Below are 23918 nucleotides of genomic sequence, written 5' to 3' on the forward strand. Positions count from 1 at the left end.
ATGGCATGAAAATTAACTCTGTAATTTCTATTTTAATTTTAAAGTATTTATCTTACAAATAGATTTAGAGGCAGTCTGTGCTCGTTATAGCTCAGTGTGGTTCCCATGACAACTGGGTTCTTTAATTTAAAATGCATTTAGAAAAAAAAATGCTAAAACTTAATATTTATAAGTTGACACATTATTCATTCAACCTTTATTTAGACAGGTTAATCCCACTGAGCCTCGAGGACTCATTTACAAGAGAGACCTGATTTCAACAAATAGCGATGACAACAATGGACAACAACAGACATTCATAAAAGAGGCATACAGATTTTCATTTTTTTTCTTTCTTTTTTTAACAAATTAAAACAAGATGGCAAAAAAAAAAGTAGCAAAAACAGCTAAGGCGATGTAGAAAACTAACAACAGGAACATGTCTGCATTGGTTCTTGCCATGAACTTAACAGATTTTTGAAGCCACTTAGAGAGGTCAAGGTCGAGAGCTTCAGATCTTTTTATAAGATATTCCAGGAAACAGGAGCTGAGTAGGAGAAGGCCCTTTTGCCTAGTTCAGTCCTCACTGAGGGAACACTGCAGGTAATAATGTCCTGAGAGCGCACGCTGTAGCTGCACTCACACAGACACATGTAGTAGGAGATGAAAATGTACCAGTGGGAGAGTCTGCGTGAAGTTAATGATGACCAGTTAACCAGTGAATACAGGGTGTAGTGGTGGGTACGATAATTACAGCCAGTTATGAATCTTAGTGCACCGTGATAGACAGCATCCAACTGACTGCAGGGTGCTTGTAGGAGCAGTCATGTAAATAATGTCACCGTAGTCAATGGAGGGAAGGAAAGTCGCAGTTACAAGCCGTTTCCTAGTAGTCAGGGTTAGACAGGATCTGTTTCTGAAAAAGAAACCCAATTTAACTTTCAGTTTCTTTACTAGGTTTTCCACGTGGAGCTTAAAAGAGAGATGTGTGAGTCAACCAAGATACCCAAATATTTATAGGAATCAACAAACTCAATGGGGACACGATTTGAGGATAAAAACAGAGGAAGAACAGCTGGGACCGACTTCCTGTTTGAAAAAAGCATCCCTTTGGTTTTATCGGCATTTAGGACAAGTTTGAGATGGAGCAAGTCAGACTGGATGATGTCAAAGGCGGATTGAAAAAGTCTGGAAAGCCTTAGCAACTGTTTTAGCTCGACAATAAACAACTGTGTCATCAGCATAGAAATGTAAGGATGCATCAGGAATGCTCTGACCTACATTACTTACAGTATGTAGATTGTAAAGAGGGTGGGTCCTAAGACTGAGCCTTGTGGTACACCATTTTTGACTGTTAAATAACTTGAGGAAGTACCATTATGTTGAACACATTGCCTCCGATCTGAGAGAAAGTTAGAGAACAAACAAATGGTGTGATCTAAGAAATCAATTTCTGAAAGCTTATGACACAAGATGTCATGATCCACAGTCAAAAGCTTTAGACAGGTCTAAGAAAAGTGCAGCACAATAATCCTTCGCATCCAGTGCTTCAACAATGTCATTAAAAACCTTCAGGGAAGCAGTGGTTGTGCTGTGTTGTTAGTGGAATGTAATTTATTTTTGATCAAAATTATATTTACAACAAACCCAGTAAATGTAAAAAAAAGTAGGAAAAATGCTAGTTCTTCCTCTTTATAAATATTGCACACAGCACATAAGCACATTTAATATTCCAATAATTGACACTTAAAATAAAACCAAGATTGTCAAAATTCACACAGCACTATTTTTTCATAAATGTAATGCAATTTCAAGTCGACAAGTAGCTAATCATTTGATATTACTGTAAATATTTCCTGCATATTTTCCTCTCAGTCTGCGTTGGTCTTAGACGTGGCCTGTTTGTAAATCAACTGCGTTCTTAAATTTCACTGGGATTTTTCTGAAGCGCATGCAAAGATGTCACAGCTACACACACTGCAGTTCTATACTGGACACACAAAATCAGCAGAAAGTAAGAAATATACGTCCTATTGTAGCATCTGATTCCATTTCCCAGAAGTGTTGCACTATACGGTCAGGCCACCAGATATCAGTGTGGCTCCATGAAAACCCAGCGGCAGCAGGCCGCTGATATCAGATGTGTGGCATTAAGTTGCTCGCTCATGTTTTCTTGTCTCACGATTTGCTTCGTGTTCAGCGATCACTAAAACAAGGCCCATGAAGGTTTGCAGTCTCTCATTACAGGCTTCATCGTGATCGTAATAGACTTACAGGATGTTTTAATTCATTCTTTATTTTACAGCCATAAAATACCAAGATTACACAGGAGTCATCTGAACAAGCTCTGGACAGCTGGTTCCTCCAAATTATTATTTTTTTGAGATATATTGTATAAACAGGCGACGTTGACCCTCCATCGAAGAGTCACACGAAAAGACTGTGAATGAGACGTTCATCTTGTGGTAAAGAAGAAACAATTGCAATGACTTTAACTAAAAGAACAAGGTGTCAAATACATTTTTTGTAGAAAATCCAGCCGTTCCTCCCTCTACAGCAGACGTGAGCAATATATGACCCGAGGGCCAAAAGTGGCCCCTGAACAATCTCTATTCGGCCCCCCAATATCCTTAATTGAAAAGAAAATATTTTTTAAACAAGTTGATGAAAATCTGCATTTTATCAATGAACTTCAAGGAAATCTAATTTAAGCATCTTGGACGAATACATCAAAAACTTTTTGGTTAAAAAAGGCTAAACTCTTCCTTTTAGTCGACTTGTTTTTTTGTTTTGATTTCAATTTTTATTTAGCATATTTAAGCTAACAAAGATAGTTTCATAGGATAAAGATTCTTACATTCTAAGATAAGACAATAAGACAGTAGTTGGTTTCTACTCTGGCTCTCGCTCAAGACGGTCACTCCTGTTTTCCCTCCCCCTGTTCTCCCATTCCTCCTGATTCTGCTCTGTGTGTGTCTCGGAGCTCCTGGTACACATCGCCCGAACGAAAAATACTATTATGGATCTGACGAGCTGGACTTTCAACGAAATCGACAAAATATTTTCAACAAAACGACAGGGTCCTGGAGAACCCTCTTGCCCGGCTGACACTCATGATGTGGGGTACATCAGAGATCAGCTGATGTGTCTCTCAGCTGAGTCTCAGGAGGACGCTGAAGACGTTTATATTTTAGATTTATGATAGCAAGGTTTCTACTGTTTGGCATTGGCGGGGCTCTGTTTTATCAACTTAAAGAAGACATCGGCAGCAGTATCAACCATGGCAAAGCTTCCGAGTCTGTGTTTGGTTTGTGCTATGAGGACTCAAAATCAGCTGATTAACGAGCTAAACTATAAGATGGAGGCAATTTGTGAGACTTGCAGGCCACCTGCGGCTTCTAGGACTCATCAACATGTTGGGATCGACCTTGAGGAGGCTCATAACGTGGATCAGTGGAGTGGAATCCCATAAATTTGGCCATTTTGGACCAAGAAAGTTCCAGCAGGACTCAAGGCTGACAAGAAAAAAACAGTCTGCCTGAAGAAAATCAATAATTGTGGCTTATTTGAATCCGACTCCCCTGTTTGGCCTCGGATACGAGCTATCAAATTTCTCCTGGGACGTGGGTAACTAGGGAAAAAAGCTCCGTCTATAGCAACCCCCCCCCCCCCCAAAAAAAAAAAAGGCTATCAGAACTGCCGGCTGAGCAACAACATCTTATCAGGACTATGGCCTATCTGAAAGGGCTCATGGACAAATCTCAACGTCTTGACGTCAAATGCATATGTAATCAACGTGTAATCAATCTTTTTAAACATGCTTGATGGTAGATTTTTTTATGTCTCAAATCGTTTCCTGATAGGACAAGATGTGAAGAGATCTTTTTTGTAATACCACTATCTATCCTTATGGCTCTTACCCTTTTTCTAACTAAGAGTATTCTGATAAAGAATAAGGGGCCGCGCTTTTCAGCAGCAGGACCGTGCACTCCGCCCATCTTTCGGACGACTGTACGAACATAATGTCACTGCATTTCTGTACAATAATAAAGCTTATCGTGATTCTGATTGTGATAAGACAAGACATCTTAAGATAAAGAGTCTTACATCCTAAAAGTTATTGGGGAGATACATTTTTATCAAGCACACTAACTATGCTACAAGAAGAAAAAGCCTGAAAAAGTCTCCTAGGATATATGATTTAAATAAAATGTATTTTCTAATTCTCTATGAGGCTCTTTGATTGCTTTCAGTATCTAAATTTGTCCCTCTGGAAAAAAAATGTTGCCCACCCCTGACAGGAAAGCAGTGGATGCTTATCCATGCTGTGCAATCCTAAACTCCAGCCTCCTGGTTGGTATTCCTCTCGGCTCCACGCTCCTTCTGCCTTTTTCCTCTCGGTTACAGCGATGGCTGCTGGAAGCACCTCGAGCAGAGAGTGATTAAAACTGACTGGCCTCTGAGAGCGTGATCCTGCAGAGATCAGGTGGGGCGGGATGAACGACAGAAACATAGGAGCCGTCTTTGCACAGACAACCTTCACCTCAGTTTGACCTTTTCTCGTTTACACACGTGCACAAGACGTTAAGTCACAAAGTTCACACATTACGGCGCTTATCGGCAAATAAACGGATCAGTAATTGTCTCACGATGAATTAGTATTCCTTGAAGGAATGCATTTCACCTGCCTACTTCCATGCCAGAACTCTAGACTGTTATCTCATGTTAATAAAGTTGTAGTTGTTTTGATGAAACCTTGACAATCTCATGTAGATATGCAAATCATGAGTTGACAATGGCAAGCCTTGGTTAATGCAGTGGATTTAAACCTTTAAGAGGAACACTAATGCATGGAAGGAGCAACTTGAGTCAGGTTTCACCTTTTAAACAACAGCTTAGCACATCAAAGGTGGCTAATTTAGTCATGAATTATGGAAAACCCTTTGAAACAAGTGTTTTTTAAGTTTGTTATTATTCAGTAAATTCCTAAAAAACAAATATTACATAACTTCATGTTCAGTTTTTCTGAGTATCTTTTCTTGTTCTTGTTCTTTTTTCTTTTCTTCTTGTTCTTTTCTTCTCATTCTTTTCTTCTTCTTGCTCTTCTTGTTGTTGTTCTTTTCTTATTTTCTTATTGTTCTTTTCTTGTTCTTTTCTTCTTGTTGTTCTTTTTGTCTTCTTGATGTTCTTTTCTTTTTGTTGTTCGTCTTCTTGTTGTTTTTATTTTTTTCTTCTTGTTGTTTTTTATCCTTCTTGTTGTTCTTTTCTTCTTGTTCTTCAGGCCAGACTGGTGTTGGCGTTTTGCTTCTACAGAGAGACTGGACACCTAGAGAATTTTGTGAAACAGTGGTGATTGAAGAAGGTTTTATGCACCATTTCTGATCAGAGAGAACTACAATACAAGCTCCTCATGTAAATATTTTATTTTAAGCTTGTCCTGATCAACTTTTTTAACACTGCTGCATTAACTTATTGTGTAAATAAAGTTTTGTTAAAAATCAAGTCTTGTTTTTTTTTCTCCATTCAACCTTTATTTACGCGTGGTTAATCCCATTGAGCCTCGGGGACTCATTTACAAGAGAGACTTGAATTTTAACAAAGAGTGATGACAACAGTAGTCAATCATAAAGGATGCGTATAAATAATAATAAAAAATAACAAGTGAAAATAAAACGATAATTAAAAGGATAATTCAAAGGAAAGGTAGCGAAAAAACAGCTAGATTACGAGGTGGTGTAGAAAACTAAAAACAGGAACATGTCTGCATTGGTTTTTGCCATGAACTTAACAGATGTTTTAAGTCCCTTAGAGAAGTCAAGGTCGAGAGCTTCAGATCTTTTTGTAAGATATTCCAGGAAACAGGAGCGGAGTAGAAGGCCCTTTTGCCTAGTTCAGTCCTCACTGAGGGAACACTGCAGGTAATAATGTCCTGAGAGCACATGCTGTAGCTGCACTCACACAGAGACATGTAGGAAGAGATGTATGAAGGAAACAGACCAAGAAGTGATTTAAAGATGAAAATGTACCAGTGAGGGAGTCTGCATGAAGTTAATGATGACCAGTTAACCAGTGAATACAGGGTGCAGTGATGGTACAATAATCACAGTCAGTTATGAATCTTAGCGCACCATGATAGACAGCATCCAACATCTGCAGGGTGCTTGTAGGAGCGTTCATGTAAATAATGTCACCGTAATCAATGGAGGGAAGGAAAGTTGCAGTTACAAGGTGTTTCCAAGCATTCAGTGTTAAACAGGATCTATTTCTGAAAAAGAAACCCAGTTTAACTTTCAGTTTCTTTATCAAGTTTTCCACGTGAAGCTTAAAAGAGAGATGGGAGTCGAAAAAGATACCCAAATATTTGTAGGAATCCACAAACTCAATAGAGGCACAATTTGAGGATAATCATTCTTGTTCTTTTCTTCTTGTTCTTTTCTTCTTCACTGTCTCCAGACCATACAACATAGCTGGTCTCACCACTGTCTTGTAAACTTTTCCTTTGACCTTTGCCGACACCCCTTTGTCACAAATCACTCTGGAAACTTTTCTCCATCTACTCCATCCTGCCTGGACTCTACTTTTCACCTGTTTAAGACATTCCCCATTTTCCTGGACTGTGGACCCCAAGTACTTGAAGTCTGAGTATCTTTACCTTAAAATTATATAAATGCAGTACAGAATCCAACACATAGGTATTCATATTTAATTATATATTTTTACAACAAGCCCATAAAAGACCGAGAGTGATCGCAGCAGTTCATCAATCTTTAATCTTACGCGGGACAAACACTTCGCATCATCGCTTTCTTTTTTTTAACTCGGATTTTACATCCGAGTCTCAACATAACACAAACTTCTCTCCTCACATTAATAATTCATTCAAGTCATAAATGTTCAAAAGGCAACATCATGACCCAATTCAATGCAATGTCACACGTTCTAAAGGAAAAAACTCAAGCAGTTTTTATCACCAGTCTCAACAAGAAAACGTTTAATTTGCCACTAAAATAAGTTTCTGGACTGTGGATCTGAGAGGATATTTACAGTAACTCCTTGTTTATATGATGCCCGGTAAACCCTCACTCCACAGAATAAGGGGTTTATTTGACTTTTGAAACATTTCCACTGGACCATTAAGCTATGAACAGGATCTGAGACACCATTTATTTTGTGGACATCCACCTACAGCGGTGACGTTTGATGCCGTCCAATACAGCACACCTGTCCAGAATCAGAACCTCTCCTCTCCTGAAAGCCTCCTTTGTCTTGGGCCGATTTCTGCTGCCATTTGTGCAGCAGCTCCATCCATTTTCAAGCAGCTCAACGTCTATTAAAATAAACAGCTGGAGGCTCTTTGAGATTGTTTTTCCCGCCATTACACAGGATCCAACGCTTTCCCATACATCTCATTTTGCTGTTATCTATTCAAAACCAGAAAAGAGACATTGCTGGCGATAGCTGTGTGCACCCGCCGGGGTTAAGAGTTCACAAAGACACAACAATCAGAGCAATGACGTCTTAGTTAATCCCGTGATCTTAACCCCGCTGCATGCAGATGTGCCGGGAAAATTCATGAATCTGTCAGCCGTTTACAGGCCTCTGGTCGTCCCTTTGGGATCATGCGGGAGGCAGAGTCTATTTGAACACTATCTCCATGACCTCTTGGAGCGCAAGCAGCTCCGCAGGGATCTGCAGGATTAACCGGAGCCTCGAAGGTAAGCTGAATCATTTTAAACAGCAGCAACGCTCTGAAAATACCCATAACAGCACATTAGCATTGAAATGAGGTAGCACTTTGTCAGGAGGTAGTTCTGGGTCACGGAGACAAACGGTGAATGGCGCTGGGGGACTTTGGCGCACACTTGTGTGTCCTCCACACATCCTCACCTCTACTGTTTCAGGGGGGTTTAATTTTATTTATTTATTTTTTTTTTAATTTATTTTTTTTTAAATGTCAAGCCATTTGTAGAAGAGCCGGAACTTCAACGAGAAACACCTGAAGAATCTTCGAACGCAGTAAAACTTAAGGCTCTGTCCACTACTACAACAGATATTTCCAAATTAATATGATTTTTATGATTGAAAATATTTATATATAAAACAAGTCAAAAAGCAGAATTTGAACAACAGCTTGTTGAGCCAGTAGGTGGCGATAGCATTAAATTCAAACAATTCCAGTAATAAAAAGGTTTGTAGGCTCAATCATCCAGGTAGATAACAACAAAGGTTAAATCGTGTCATCTGGGCCAGTTTCTTTAAGTGAGAAATGTTTCGTCCCCCATCCAGAGTACTTCATCAGTCTACAGCCTGCCAAGCAGCTCTGTCCCATAAATAGCCTTGACTGCTGTGTTTCAACCTCCTGTTGAAGTAGGCTTTTAACACATGCAAATAGGGCCTATTTGTCCAAAACAATCAATCATCCATTATAACAATCAACTTTTTTAGGCCAGATGGCCAACTTGCTACTCACAGAAACAGCCTGAGGACAACCAAGTTTCAGAAAAAGTTTCGTAAGCTCAATCATTCAGATAGAAAACAATGAAAAAAAGTTTAAATCATGTCATCTGGACCAGTTTCTTTAAGGTTGACAGCTTCTGAGATTCCAACAGGAGGTTGGGTTGAAACACAGCAATGAAAGCTGCCTATGGGACAGATCTGGTTGGCAGGCCGCAGACTGAGGTAGCCCTCTGGATGGGGGACGAGACATTTCTCACTTAAAGAAACTGGTCCAGATGACATGATTTAACCTTTTTTGTTGTTCTCTACCTGGATGATTGAGCTTGCAATTTTTTTTTCTGAACCACTTTGGCCTTGGTTGTCCTCAGGCTGTTTCTGTGAGTAGCAAGTTGGCCATCTGGCCTAAAACATTTGATTGTACATGATGATTGGTCGTTTTGGATGGTTGGGCCCTGTTTGCATGCGTTAAAAGCCTACTTTTGAGATTCCAACAGGAGGTTGGGTTGAAACACAGCAATGAAGGCTACCTATGGGACAGATCTGGTTGGCAGGTCACAGACTGAGGAAGTCCTCTGGATGGGGGACAAAATGTTTCTCACTTAAAGAATCTGGTCCAGATGACATGATTTAACCATTTTTGTTGTAATCTACCTGGATGATTGAGCGTACAAACCTTTTTTTCTGAACCATTTTGGCCTTGGTTGTCTTCAGGCTGTGATAAGATAAACCAGCAAACTGGTTGCTCCACTGTAGGAGTGTACTGCTTAGTGGGGAAAACAGTTTGTATGTGACTTCTCAGACTGATGAAGCCCTTCAGATGGAGGGCGAAATGTCTCTCAACAAAAAAAAAGAAACTGTCCAGATGACCTGACTGAACATTGTTGGATTTTTTTACCTGGATGATTGAGCATGAACCTTATCTGGTTGGCAGGCTGCAAACTGAGGAAGACCTCTGGATGGGAGACAAAACGTTTCTCACTTAAAGAAACCGATCCGGATTACATGATTTAATTTTTTTTTTGTAAATTCCATTAATAAAACAGTTGTTTCCTCTTCGGTCAACAATTACCGCTACATTTTAGCACAAATGTTTTACAAGATGGCTTCTTTGTTTTGTAGTTTCTACTTTGTAGATCATCCAAACATGGACAGGGTCGAAGATATTTAGCATTTTTTCTCCTTTTTTGTTGAGTATGAACGTCTTGTCTGCATTCAAACAGTAACTTTAGTGGGGGAAAAAAAATTCTGACAAACACTTTTTGAAGTGAAGCAACACAACAACACAAACCAAAGACGTCTCCCATTCTTAATTTCACCTGACTGTAAAATGTTTCCTTTCCACTCTCAACTCTCTAATGAGCCATTAAAGCAGAAAACCTGTTCAACTTTTACTCTTCCTACAGTAAAAGTCTCACAGTTTCAAAAGGCAAGTGCATAAATAATGAGAGAACATTAAGTCCCTGAGAAGCCGGAGCTTTTGTCAGACAGAAGGGGGATTTTACACTCCAGAAAACACTAAAGTGGCAGCTGTACAAGACTGTACTTAAATCTGTTTTTTTTTTTTAAGTAATAAAGCAAAGTCTTTTACCAGTAGAGCTCAATTGTCAAACAGCTATGATTTTTTTTTATATAGTTCACAATTATATTTAAAAAAAAGTTCAATCAGGATAAATAGTTTCTTCAATATAAAGACAAAAGCTCGAACTGTTCATTTATTGAGAAATCCACAATCAAGGTCAAGGTGTCTTTATTGTCATTCCACCACATGTCGTACATGAGGTGGTACATGAGGTGGAACAAAGCTATGTACACAGGGTCCCAGTTACATCCAACTAAAATACAAATTGTAAAGAAAAACATTAGTAAGATCTAAGTTATGAACTAAGAAATACACTAAACTAAGAATATATTAAGCACTTGTAGTACAAAACAATGCGCCAAACAACAGCAGCATGAACATTAGACTGTGTGGGTAGATGAGGATGAATGAACACTAATCAGATCATGTTGTAAGCTCAACATTCATATTTTTATCACCGGCTGCTAAAAAGCACATTATTTTACCTGAGATCAGGCTGGAAAGGATGTGCAGCAAATTACGCTTGCTAAGGTGGTCTTTCAGCAAAAATATATTAAACTACAGACAGATTTTAATGAAATCTTCAGTAACAATTGGACATGCATCTACATTATTAACTCCCGGAGTCACTCCAATTCAAGGTGACTGTTACAGCTAACCAACAATTATAAGCAAGAACAAAAATGGTTGCAACTAAGCAAATTTGACTAATTTTGCACTAAACGTTGGTTTGGTAGTGGCTGAGACTGATCCAACATACATCTTGAGGACCAACAGATTGTGCAAGATGTTTAAAACTTTGGCATTAGCTTTGTTTAAAAAAAAAAAAAAAAACTTTTTTAAAATTAATTTTCAACATACCAGTATGTATAAAAGAGAATAAAAGAAAAAAAAAAAATCAATACAATAACGGAACACAAGGTGTATGACTATGTTCACTCCAGCAATACATGAGCAGTCCATAGTTGTGCACGTGTGCAAACAGTACGAGCAAAGTGGTTATTACAAAAATAACAGGTACAACGAGCCCCATTCACAGGCACAGAGGACAAGTTACATCAAGCAGTTCCTTACACTCAGACTTCATTGTGTTAACAGAAGTACGGCAGGACACCAGTGTTTCTTAAACTCAGACTCTCGAAGCTGCGTAATTTGTTCCATTTGATAAATGTCCCAGACTTTTTGGATCCACGTTATATGTGAGTGGATCTGCTTTCGGTTATCTGATGGTGGCATATTTCAGTGCAGCAGTAAGTAATGAGGAGAGTAAGTAAGGCAATATGTACAAGCTAATATGCTTGTTCGGAAGTTCTCTATGTGCTCAGTATCTGTAAAAACTTTACTCTTTAAAGCATATTGTACTCCAATGTATACTGCCCACCTGTGGTGGCATTACAGAAAAAGCAGTATGCATAAACTTCAAGTGGCGTACAATGATGGCATGAGGATGCTACTTAAGGTGCCGCGATGGAGTAGTGCCAGTCAGATGTTCGTAAATGCCAGCATACCAACTTGTGCTGTTGTGCTTCGGAACCTTATGCACAGATGTATGTGTAGGCTAACAGGCTCTGTAAATAGCATCATTTATACTCTGACCAACCCCGTACAAAGCTCGGTTAGGTTCTTTTCTAGCCTGTGGAATCACTGGCGCCTTAATTTATATGGCAATGGATGACCATTCTATTTGTATTGTGACGTTGTTGTTTTTGCCTGTTTTTGTTTACTATGGGCCATGTATGTGTCTGAATAAAAAGTTTGATTGATCCATTCATTAACATGTCCACCCAGCCATCCATTATCTTTACCTGCTTTTTCCTTTTCGGGTCGCAGGGGCCACTGTTGCCCATACGCAGCAGTCACTGTGCAAGAGTCAGGGTACACCCTGGACAGGTCACAAGTCCATCCCAGGGTAAATAATTTGTTTAAGAGGTAAACTGTTGTCCTGCCCTCCATTCCTGTAGGTACTACACCAAGTAGTAGTGGGTGTAGTACCTACAGAATAAGTAAGTAAGTAAACTTTATTTATATAGCACCTTTTACAGGTCCGAAACCACAAAGTCCTTTACAGAATATAAGACATAAAAACACAAAAGATAAAAGATAAAAGAGAATGAGAGATAAAACAACATACGTATGTATGACATAAGACAAAATAGTAGTGCCACTATGGACTTCTGTGTGATAACCAGTTGAAATACCTCCTTAAGGGCTTCAAATACTTCTTTCCAGAACTTATTTAGATTGGGACACAACCAAAATATGCACGTATGGTTGGCATTAGTTGCTACATAATTCCTCCAGCATGTGCTGGGGTGCAATGGGCCCATTTTGGCTACATTTGCTGGTGTTCTATAAATCTATTGATCATTTTCCATTTAAATTCTCTCCAGGTGGTAATTTGTGACCAGGTGTGCCTCAGGACAAATCTCCTCCCAGACAGTTGGTGGTACGACCTCATTCATCTCCACCTCCCATCTCTGTTTTATGTGTAGGAAGTTATGGTTGTTCATGATTAAGAGTATGCCATTTATCTTACTAGTTTTTTTTTTAATCTTTATTTCCCATTTGTATTTCAATTAAAAAAATGTTCTATAGCTGTAGGTCAGGGTTATTCAACTAAACTGTTCCGGGGGGCACAGTTACTGAAAGCCAAAAGCTCAGGGGCCAGACATCAAGCAGTTATTCTCATTATGAATGCAAATTTTAAGATGAAAATTTGCATATCACACCACCACACCCCCCACAAAAGAGGGGCAGAAAAGAAGTGGACGTTTATATCAGAATCAGAAGAAGCTTTATTATCATTGCACCGAGATACAACGAGAATAAGTACGTACAGTCATCCGAAAGGTGGACGGAGTGCACGAAGCTGCTGCTAAAAGCACGGCCTTCTTATTCTTATTAAGAATAATTATAGTATTTATAGTAAAGTCATTAGACAATTAAAAGTTTAAGATTTATTTGAGTTTCTACACAAGGTTAACAGTACAGTGGTCTTTGACAGAAATCACCCTGTGTGCTTGACAGTTTTTGATATTGAGACCCATAAGGGCGGCTGTGGTTGAGTGGTGAGAGCAGTCGTCCTCCAATGCAAAAGTTGGGGGTTCAAATCCACCAGGAGTCACATGCCGAAGTGTCCCTCGGCAAGACACTGAACCCCTCATCGCCTCCAATGTGTGTCCCATTGGTGTATGAATGTGATAAAGCTCTGATGAGTCTCTTTAAAATGGTTTGTTAGCTTTGTAGAGCTCTAGTAGAGTGATGTATGAATGGGTAAATGAGGGCACAGATTGTTGTGTAAAGCACTTTAAGTATCTTCATAAGATAGAAAGGCGCTATATAAGTACAGTCCATTTAGCCCCAGCAACGTTTCCGTCTTTTTTGAACCAGGTGTTTGTAGCATTGACAGGTTCATATGGCGTACCTTGAAGTGTGAGTGACACTTTTAGCAGAAAAGATGCAGAAGTAGTCAGGAGATTGTCTTCACCCACATAATGACACAATGACAATAAAGAATCTCTGACTCTGACTCTGATAATGTGGCCAGACTCTAGTCAGCAGTTGTGGTGGTCTTTGTTTCACTGGAATACAACTATAGGCCTACCCCGGACGTGACGTATCAAAAGTGGGCCGCTTATTCTGATTGGTCCACGTCATAAGTAGGACGAGCAAGAGGAGGAGTTATGGGCAGAGAGTGGGAGTGACTATCTTCTCTCCACCCTCACCACCAGACCACACCCAAATCAGAAGGCAGGAAATTCTAATTTTTGGCGGTAACCGGAAGTGATGAAATATTTCCGTGACCAAATATACCATACCATACCATTTTATTTATAGAGCACTTAAAACAGCGACAAGGCCAACCAAAGTGCTGTAGAGACAGAACAACAGACAACACACAAAGCAATATACAAAATGAAGTAAATCAGAAATATAGGCATAAAATGATGCAGATAATGACGACTAACCAGTGTGGAGCATACAGGTTCAAAACACAGATCATCTGGTGTTGAAAGCTACCGAATAGTAGTGGGTTTTTAAACAGGACTTGAAAACCGAGAGGGAGGGGGCCTGTCTGACAAGCAGAGGTAACTCGTTCCAAAGTCTTGGTCCTGCTACAGAGAAGGCCCTGTCCTCTCTGCGCTTAAAATATGGGCTTTCCTTTCAAGTGACAAGAAGTAGGCGGTACCGGAAGTATGTCCAAATATGGACATCCGATTAGAGTTTTAAAATGTCTAAAAATAGCTCTTAATTTTTTATCGTACTATAGTACGATAAAAAGTTATCTAATATAAGGGTTGGGACTTGAATAGCCCTGGTGTAGGTATTTAAAGTTTTTCCCACGCTATGTGTAATTAGGTAGTTTAGTTGTAGATATCTATAGAAGTCTGTTTGGGGGAGGTGACATTTAGTGTGTAATTGCTCAGTAGACTTAAAGTTATTCATAAAAAGCTGAGGCAGGAGGAGACGTAGAGGAGAAACAGTGCAGACAGCAGTGCTGCTGTGTTTAGAGTTGGAGGTAACCAGGAAAACCTGGAGTGGAGTTTTAGTGGCTTGAGTATTCTATTAATCAAGTGGAATGGATTCGTTCACGAAGAAAGAGAAACTGCGCCGCCTGAACTAATGTTTTATAGTAAAAGTGGGGGGATCCAACTGAACGTTTTTTTTTTAATGTGGGGGGGACATGTCTCCTTCATATATAATGGTTGCGACGCCTATGGTAGAACATTCCGCGGGCGGGAGGGGGGGTGGGGTGGGGATATGACGAGAATAACAAGTGGAAATAAAATGGTACAAAAAATGTAACAAAAACCAGCTAGATTGTAAGGCGACTAAAAACAAGTCTACGTTGGTTTTTCCCATGAACTTAGCAGATGTTTGAATCCACTTAGAGAGGTCAAGGTCGAGCGCTTCAGATCTTTTTGCAAGATTTTTTTGCAAGATTTGAATAAAACTCTCAGGAAGCGATAATTAAACGTTCAACTACAACTGATTTTTTAAAAAGCAAAACCTATTCAAAATGGTCGCCAAAGATACCTTAGAAAAAGAAAACACACATAAATGGCTGAAATTCAGTCCATGTTACAGATGCTGAGCTAAAATTTGGTTTTGCAGTAGCTGAGAGCCATCCCCAACTCAGACATTGAGCGCAAGTCATTGCGCAACAGAATCGAATGATTTATTGTGGATTTGTGACGTTTTGAGGCGATTATCCTGCGTGTAGTCACTGCTTGTAGTCCAGCTGCACACACAACGTGAACTTTGGATGAACAGCAGCAGCTGCACCGCTCCTTCATGAATACAAATCGAACATCGTGCGCCACTCTCAATTAAGTCTGCAAGAAGTACATGTGGGGAAACAAATCACAACGGAAGATGTGACATGTTTCATCACCGCATCATGTATCTCTGACAGTACAAGAACAAAAGCATTCACTCTATGAATGTTTGATACGGTTGTCTGTGTTCGTGCGTAAAAAGAAGGTATACAGCTTATTTTCATGTCTATGCAGGATCGGATCCTGCGCGTCCTGATGCCCGGAGAAACAAATGCTGTATATCAACAGCTAACGGCAACAAACCCAAACTGTCCTTGGCAGATAATGCTCCGTCAACTTCCTGCAGCGGGCTGATTTTCCTCTCTGCAAGACGTTCCGTCAGCCGTCTCTGACACCTGGATGATTCCTGCTCTGCGCTCGTACATCACGGCGTAAAGGTGATGAGCTCTTTTCTGAAGCTGTCAGCACTAAATAGCTGAGCTGACACCGAATCGCGCACACGTCGTTCACAAAGCAACAAGAAAACTTTCCATACGCCTCCCCGCGGCACTCGGACACGGCCAGGCGGCCGCAGTGGATCGAGAACTAGTGGTACGTTTGACTGAAAGGTGGTCGTTAGGCTCGAAGACCTTCATCGCGCAGCCTGGCATTTGCTTGCGAAGCCTGCTGCGGCAACTGTCAGAGCAGTTTCTCTACAGCTAAATTTTAGCTTCATTTTGCTGCTCGGCCTGCACTTTAGCCATCAAGCCATGACATTTATCAGCGCTTCACAGACGGAGGTGGTTGATGTTCTGAGTGGTTTCAGACAGCTGTACTGAAGGACAGTGCTCTGATTTCTTGTTTAAACTGCACATTTTTCAAAGAAAGTATCAAACTAAAGCTCCAGCTCGAAATAAGTGACGGAGCTTTCTTTAGTTCGCTGTAAAGGGCAGTGAGTAACACATGAATGATTACGAAGGGGATAATTTCTAGTAGCATGCGTGGATTTTTCTCTTTTTTTTGCCCAAATTAAATCTCAGCCTACTGAGAAAAGTGCTCACTGAGAAGAAACAGTGTCTACAAGCTTGGCTTGTTAGAGACAAACAGTAACTCTTAATATTAGGCTGGATGGAGTGATTGTTAGCAAAATAACAAACGATGCAACTGTAGCTGTTTGGTTAAAAATAATGGGGAACAAGTCAATTATTAAACGAACAATTAGCACGTTTAATTAAAATTCATTCATCCAGTTGTTTTTGTAATATTTTGCTAACAGACAGACAAACACACTCAAGTAAAAACATCCAACCTTCGTCTTTTGGCTGCAGATTATGACTAATTCAATTCGGTTTATTTCTATAGCGCCAAGTCACAACAGAAGTCGTCTCAGGGCACTGAACAGAAACATTCATATATATATAAAAAGTAAGTTAATAACATTATTTATCTAAGGAGCAGACTGCTTTGAGTTTAAATTTCATCGCAGTCTCTCATCCTGAGCAAGCATGAAGGCGACAGTGGAAAGGAAAAACTCCCTCATGAGGAAGAAACCTTTAGCAGAACCAGGCTCAGGACAAGCGGCCATCTGTTTCGACCGGCTGGGTTTGAGAGGAACAGGAAGGAGGAACAGATACACAATGGCAGGTCGAGGACAGAGGCCATCAGGTTTTCTCTAGGAGGAAAGATAAAAATAAATCACATGTTAAGAAAGAATAATTACAAATACAAACTATTCATTTGTACGTATTTGTATTCATTTGATGAAATGAGGTCAGCTTCTTCTCCAGCAGTCTAAGGTTATAGCAGCATAGAAAAATAAATAAGGCAGGAAACCAAGCCAGCAAACTATAGGATTTATCAAAAAGGAAAGTCTTAAGCCCAATCTTAAAACTGGACAATGTGTCAGTCTCACGGACAGAAACTGGAAGTTGGTTTCACAAGAGAGGAGCCTGATAACTGAAAGAGCTTCCTCCCATTTTGCATTTGGAAACTCTAGGAACCACAAGTAAGCCTGCAGTCTGAGAGCAAATTGCTCTGTTAGGAAAATATGGAACAATAATATCTGTAATATATATATAATCTGTATTATAAGATGGAGCTAGGTTATTGAGGGCTTTGTAGGTTTGAAGTAAGATTTTGAATTCTATTCTGAATTTGACAGGGAGCCAGAGGCGAGAAGCTAAAACTGATCTCTCCTACTAACTCCATTTAAGACTCTGGCAGCAGCATTTTGGATTAACTGAAGACATCAAGGTTCATGCTCGATAATCCAGGTACAAAATCCAACAATGTTCATTCAGGTCATCTGGACAGTTTTTTTGTTTTTTTGTTGAGAGACGTTTCGCCTCCATCCGAAGGGCTTCATCAGTCTGAGAAGTCACAAACAAACTGTTTTCCCCACTAAGCAGTACACTCCTACAGTGGAGCAACCAGATGGCTGGTGATAAGATGGTTTCATGATGAACACTGTTGGATTTTGTACCTGGATTATTGAGCATGAACCTTGATGTCTTGAACCACTTTGGCTGTGGCTGCCTGGGAATAGTCAACGGGGGAGAGGACAGCTCCCAGAAACCATCTTATTCAATGCAGTTCAATTCAAAAATACTTTATTAATCCCAGAGGGAAATTATATGTTGGGTAACTCATAATCCTGGTTTCATTAATGAGTTGTTATAGATGCTGATGGCTGTGGGCAGGAAGGATCTCTTGTAGCGGTCTCTGTCCTACAGTGGATCTGAAGAAGCCTCTGACTGAAGACACTTTGTTGTTGTATGACAGTCTGATGAAGAGGATGCTGAGGGTTGTCTATAATGTTCTTCATTTTATGAAGAATCCTTCTTTGTACAATCATCTCCAAAGGTTCTAGAGGAGTCCCCAGAACTGAGCCAGCCTTCTTTATGAGCTTGTTGATCTTTTTTAAGTCACTTGCTCTGCTGCTGCTCCCCCAGCAGATGATGGCAGAAGAGATAGCGCTCTCTACAACAGACTTATAGAAGATCTGCAGCATCTTGCTGCAAACGTTGAAGGACTTCATCTTCCGTAAGAAGTACAGTCTGCTCGGTCCCTTCTTGTAGACGCTTCACTGTTGCATTTCCAGTCCAGTCTGTTGTCCAGGTGAACTCCAAGGTATTTATACTTCTCCACCACCTCCACTTCTTCTCCCATGATGGAAATAGGGTTGGATCTGTTCCTGAATATCACCAACAAACTGGTTGGTCCACTGTAGGAGTGTACTACTTAGTGGGGAAAACAGTTTGTTTGTGACTTCTCAGACTGATGAAGCCCTTTGGATGGAGTGCAAAACATCTCTCAACAACCCCAAAAAAAAAACTGTCCAGATGACCTGACTGAACAGTGTTGGATTAACTGAAGCCTTTTAATGAGGGTTTTGGACACCCAGATAATAAACCATTACAACAAACCATTGTAATGTGAAAGTGATGATGCAAACATTTATAACATAATAACCTTCGTGTAAATTACTGTAAAAGTTTCAACACTGAAGATGTTCTCAGATGGCAGAAATCCACCATGGTTTGGAGTAGTTGTTAGCTTCTCAATCTTTCAGAGCGGAGGTCATTCAAAGAGCCAACAACGGGTAAGATAATGTTCACAATAATTCACAGAACTCCACTTCAAAAGGCAACGCATGAATATTTAACAAGCTTGGAGGACTAAAAGCGAATAAATCAGATTTCTTCAAAAAGACAATAAACAAAGTATCCATTTTTTTTTTTGTTAGACCCTCGGATTTCCTTCAAGACGCCTCCTTGTTTTTGAAGAGGTCGGTCCTCGCAGGAACACCATATTTGTGTGTTTTGCACAGTACCAAATAAAAGGAAGAGGAGCCTTTTTTAATGCCCATCTCCTGATCTCAAACCAATTTCTATGCAAATGTTATGACTTGATTTGGATGGAGCTGCTGTTGTTCCGGCTGGCTTTAGATGCCGTGGCTCCCGATCGGGCCGACAAGTAAAGCTCCGCCTGTGCTCATATTTCCTGCTCTGACAAACTCGCAGCATGATGCATTTTAGTGCCGCATCATGCAGGTGGAGGGCAATGCTTTACACAGCCGTGACAAACAGCCACGGGGGAGAATGGCGCCTCGGTGGTGGAGGAGGGCAACAGACTAATGGCGAGACTGCGGGGAAATGTTCCTCTAACTCAATGGGCCAGAAAGCTGGGCGCTCATATTTCTCGGCCTCAACGTTGAACCCAGGAGCACCGTTTGGGACACAAGGACACAGATACGAGTGTCATGGCTGTGAACAGTGTTTGATGTCAGTGGTCAGCTGTTATTGTTAGTGCAGCTGAATCACACAAATGTAGCAGATTTTTAAGCGATGTCAACCATGAGAGGGGAAGAGAAGAGCTGCAGTTATTACAGAAGACACTGACTCAGATTTCCACGCTCGTTCAGCCATTTAAAAAAAAAAAAAGAATGCATACTCCCTTAAGTTCAAGCCAACTTTATTGTCATTTCCATCACATGTGGTACATGAAGATAATTTTTTAAACTGCATTTTTACTGTAATTTATTTTTGTCGTGGTCTACTGTTATTGTTGTCTGTACTTTATATGTTCTGTCTGGAACATGTCCCTCTTGTAAATGAGTCCCCGTGGCTCAATGAGGCTAACCTGTATAAATAAAGGCTGAATGAATGAACATGAGGTGAAATGAAATTGTGTATACAGAGTCCCTGTTATATCCAACAATAGCAAAATATAAAGTATAAAAAGAAACAGTAAATAAGTATTGAAGATATGCACTAATATATTTATTATTAACCTTTAATTAACCAGGCAAATCCCATTGAGATCACAGATCTCTTTTGCAAGGGAGGCCTGGGCCTGAAAGCAACCTAACATGCATGTTTTTGTTCTGTGGGAGGAAACTGGAGTACAGGGGAAAAAACCCACGCAAGCACGAGAAGAACATGCAAACTCCACGTAGAAAGACCCCAGGTCCAACGGGGATTGAATCAGAATAAGCTTTATTATTATTGCACAGAGATACAACGAGAACATGTAACGTACAGTTGTCCGAAAAATGGGCGGAGTGTACAAAGCTGCTACTATGAAAGCGCGGCCCTCTTATTCTTATTCAGAATAATATTTTGCTTAGATGAGAAAAGGGAAGAAAACATGAGGAGAGACGGTATAAAAAAGATCACTCACACCATGTCCTAGGACCTTCTTGCTGTGAGGCAATAGTGCTAACCACTGAGCCGTTGTGCTGCCACTGAGCCGATATACGCTAAACAAGCGCCAAATGGTACACTTAAAATTGTCACATCCATCCATCCATCCATCCATCCATTTTCTTCCGCTTATCCGGGGTCGGGTTGCGGGAGTTGCAGATTAAGTAGGGAGGCCCAGACTTCCCTCTCCCCAGCCACTTGGGCCAGCTCCTCCGGGGGAATCCCAAGGCGTTTCCAGGCCAGCTAAGAAATATAGTCCCTCCAGCGTGTCCTGGGTCTTCCTCTGGGTCTCCTCCCGGTGGGACGTGTCCGGAACACCTCACCAGGGAGGCATCCAGGAGGCATCCTAACCAGATGCCCGAGCCACCTCAACCGGCTTGGCTCTACTCTGAGTTTCTCCTGGATGACCGAGCTTCTCACCCTATCTCTAAGGGAGAGCGCAGACACCCTGCGGAGAAAATTAATTTTGGCCGCCTGTATCCGTGATCTTGTTCTTTCGGTCACAACCCAAAGCTCATGACCATAGATGAGGCTAGGAACGTATATCGACCGGGAAATTGAGAGCTTTGCCTTTTGACTCAGCTCTCTCTTCACCACGACAGACCAGTACAGCGCCCACTTCACTGCTGACGCTGTGCCTACCTGTCTATAAATCTCACGCTCCATTTTCCCCTCATTCGTGAAAAAGACCCCGCGATACTTGAACTCCTACTTGGGGCAGGACCTCCTCCCCAACCCGGAAAAAAAAGTGTCACATTTGATAAAAATCTACAAGAGAAAGACTAATTATCTCCTATAGCTAATAATGTTGTTTTAAACCTGGAAGAATTCACCAACTTCCTTTATCTGGACTGCCAGACAAGAAATGACAACAATCTTGTGTCCAAAATCCCTGCGAGTATAGCGGGAGCTGCTACCACCTTTGGCAAGTTAAATCAGCGTGTGGAAATCTCATGACATCACACTGCAGACGAAGTTCGCCGTTTACCATGCCATAGTACTGCCGATTCTTTTATACGCCGCTGAAACCTTGTGCCTGTATAAAGGTGACATAGGAGGCTGGACGCGTTTCACATAAAATGCCTATTTTTGATCTTGTGCATCAAATGGAAGGATTGTGTCACAAATGCCGATGTTCTTCGTCACTCAAATACTCACGGCATGGAGGCCCTACTAATGAGAGGACAACTGCGACGGTGAGGTCATGTCCTGCGGATGGAAGACTGTAGACTACCAAAGGGCATATTCTACTCTGAGATTTTGAGTGGGAAACACAACTCCGGTGGGCAGTACCTTCGCTATAAGGACGTCTTCAAACGTAATCTGACTGTGTGTAGTTCGGCCACCGAAGACTGGGAGGAGACTGCTCAAAGAAGATTAATTTGGCGTTTAAAGGTCAAGAAAGGTATCTCAAACTTTGAAAACTCTCGCCTTTCTGAGTTAGATCTCAAACGACAAATTTGCAAGAACCAACCTAAACCCTCCTACAACTACGCCTACAACAGTGCAGATCAGCTACACTGCGTGACCTGCGACCGAATATTTAAGACGAAGTTCGGATTTGCTAGCCACATACAAACACATGCCAGAAGCTAGCCAGGGTCACCATCATCGGACATGACGCGGACGATATCATCAATGTTGTTTTGGTTTATGTCTGTCAGCATAATATCTTACAAACCACTGAATGGACTTTATTGAAGCTTTTGGAAAATCAGTGGCTACGGCTACAACCGATTTACCTTTGGAGTTAATCCATTTTAAGATGGCCACCACAGCTAAATGACTTCTGTCAACACTAAAATGGTTATACTTCAGTCAGTTTGACAGATATTGAGCAAAAATTCATTATGGTAATAGCTGAGGAGCATTCTTAAAACATACTCTTAAGAGCTATACCATATGAGATCACAGACATTGTTTTCAAGATTTGACAAAAAATGGCTTTATCATTTGTCAACAAAAGATGCTAGTTTAAACCTCTGGGTGATTAGCATTCCTTTAACGACTGTTAAGACTTCACATTTAAGGTACTTTGAAACAGTAAACTCTACAGTAAGTTTAATGCAACAAAAAAGTGCTGCAATTACTGAAAATAAGCAGAAGAAAAAACATACAACCAACAGAGCAAATACACCTACCCTCCACCCCCACCCTAAATATAGGAGGATCTGCAGTGGAAGTGGTCACCCAGTATTTGGGTGTGCACCTGAATGACACTCTCAGATGGGGCAACACCACCACCAGTCTGATCAAGAAAGCTCATCAGAGACTCTACTTCCTCAGGCGGCTGAGGCGAGCTGGTCTGGGAAGCTCAGTCCTCACCTCCTTCTACAGGTGTGCAGTGGAGAGCATCCTGTGCTCGAGCATCAACGTGTGGCATGGAGGCTGCACAGCTGCAGAAAGAAAAGCTTTGCAGAGAGTGGTGAAGGCTGCACAGAAGTCTGTTGGAGTCAGTCTCCCCACCATCACAGACATTTACACCTCCAGATGCAGGAAGATTGCCACCTGCATCATGGAAGACCCCACTCACCCAGCACACACACTTTTTTCCCCTCAGGCAGAAGGTTGAGGAGCATTAAGTGTAGAACCACTAGACTGAGGAACAGCTTCTACCCTGAAGCTGTTAGACTCATGATTATTATCATTATTATTATTATTAATAATAATAATTCAGGTCTCTCTTATAAATGAGTCCCCAAGGCTCAATGGGGATTAACCTGTATAAATAAAGGCTGAATGAATGAATCAATCCCTAATCAGGATTATCACTATGAAAAAAATATTACTGTAATGCCACATTGATTGATGATATGTGCTGCTGATCTCATGCTGCTGATCTCATGCTGCTGATTATTTCATGCTGTTGTATTCATTTGTGTTCATCTACTCACACAGACTCATGTTCGTGCTGCTGTTGTTCGACATATTGTTTTGCACTATTAGCGTTTAGCGTTTTTTTTTTGTTTATTTCTTAGATCCTTACATACTGTTTCTTTTTATACTTTATATTTTTGCTATTATTGGATGTAACTAGGTTTGTTCCACCTCATGTATCACGTGATGGGAATGACAATAAACTAACTTGAACACTTGAACAAATGCAAAGGAAAAATGCTGCAAATATCAAAAACACACACACAAAAAAAATCCACAAAATAACTGCAAGTAAGAAACGCTGCAAACTCAATCGAAACAGAAATCATCCCGATCATGAAGACAACTCGACCACAAAGTCAAATGCACCCCCCAGTAAACGCATAACGGAATTCGAATTAAAGCTCATTACTAATGCCTATTCTTTGGTAACAAGTGTCACACTTTTAGTAAAAATATTCCTTATAAAAGTGCCAACATGAGCTGAAGAAAAAATGTATGCCAACAAGACAAGGAAGTAGCTGTCCTTGGATGGTCCTGACACATGGCGCTGCAGTGGGACTG

Source organism: Nematolebias whitei, chromosome 23 (genome assembly GCF_014905685.2).
Source record: "Nematolebias whitei isolate Nwh7 chromosome 23, NemWhi1, whole genome shotgun sequence".
In the NCBI taxonomy this organism is placed as follows: Eukaryota; Metazoa; Chordata; class Actinopteri; order Cyprinodontiformes; family Rivulidae; genus Nematolebias; species Nematolebias whitei.